Source organism: Galeopterus variegatus, unplaced genomic scaffold (assembly GCF_000696425.1).
Source record: "Galeopterus variegatus unplaced genomic scaffold, G_variegatus-3.0.2 Scaffold21099, whole genome shotgun sequence".
NCBI classification, from domain to species: domain Eukaryota; kingdom Metazoa; phylum Chordata; class Mammalia; order Dermoptera; family Cynocephalidae; genus Galeopterus; species Galeopterus variegatus.
In genome coordinates, this window is record NW_007747210.1 from 8,365 (window position 1) to 9,452 (window position 1,088).

At 43.1% G+C, this 1,088-nt stretch overlaps 1 pseudogene; it reads right to left on the reverse strand.

Annotated features, from left to right (window-relative positions):
* Window positions 1–819, reverse strand: part of LOC103583264 — a 1,890-nt pseudogene extending 1,071 nt beyond the window's left edge.
* Between the last annotated feature and the right edge of the window lie 269 nt (window positions 820–1,088).

Genomic DNA, 1,088 nt, shown 5'->3' on the forward strand with positions numbered 1-1,088 from the left:
TTGACTGTGTGTCTGGAGTTTTTGGAGTTGGGCACACAGTAGAGGAAGAGGATGGTCCCGTGGAAGATGGTGATGGCGATCAGGTGGGAGGCACAGGTGGAGAAGACTTTGCGGCGCCCACTGGCTGAGCGCATCTTGAGGATGGTGACAACAATGGACACATAAGACGTGAGGATGATGAGCAGTGTGCTTATCTCATTAAAGGTGGCAAAAATGAAAAGAAGCAACTGGTTGATAAAAGTGTCAGAGCAAGACAGAGAGAGCAGTGAGGAAAACTCACAGAAGAAGTGATTGATTGTGTTGAAGCCACAAAAAGATCACGTTAAAGCAGAGCATGTGAGTGTCAAGGAACATGCCACTCCCAACGCATAGGATCCCACCACTAGCATGGCACAGAGTTTCTGGGACATGGCAACTGTGCAGAGCAGAGGGTTACAAATGGCCACAAAGCGGTCATACGCCATCACAGCTAACAACAAAGATTCAAGTATCACAAAGGTACAAAAGAAAAAGAATTGTACTGCACATCCTGAAAATGAGATGGTTCTGCCTTTTACCACTAGGTTCATCAGAGTCTTGGGGGCAATGGTAGAGGAATAGCAGAAATCCACAAACGAGAGGTGGCTGAGGAAAAAGCACATGGGGGTGTGCAGTTTGGGGTTAATTCTGTTGATTATGATCACCCTAAGATTTCCTACCACAGTGACACTGTAGATGGCCAGAAAAAATCAAGAAGAGAGGGACTTGAAGTTGCGGGGAATCTGAGAAGCCCAAGAGCACAAATGTGGCTCCACTTTTATTTCCATCTGACAACGACATGGTTTCTGTTTGTCCAAATCTAAAAGTTAGTCCTGAAAACAAAAATATTAAGGAAACTATGTAAATAGGAAGCTTGGTTGACCGCCCTCACCAAGCCTGGAATATGAAGCCCAATGTCATTCAGAATTGACATGCTTATTATCCAAGATATGCTAAATGCCAAAAGTTTCAGAGCATTGTACCCACTGGTAAACTTCCTAAGGAAAAAATATAATTACTGAGTTAAATGTTCTCATATAGTTTTTAATATTTACAAATACGGTAATATG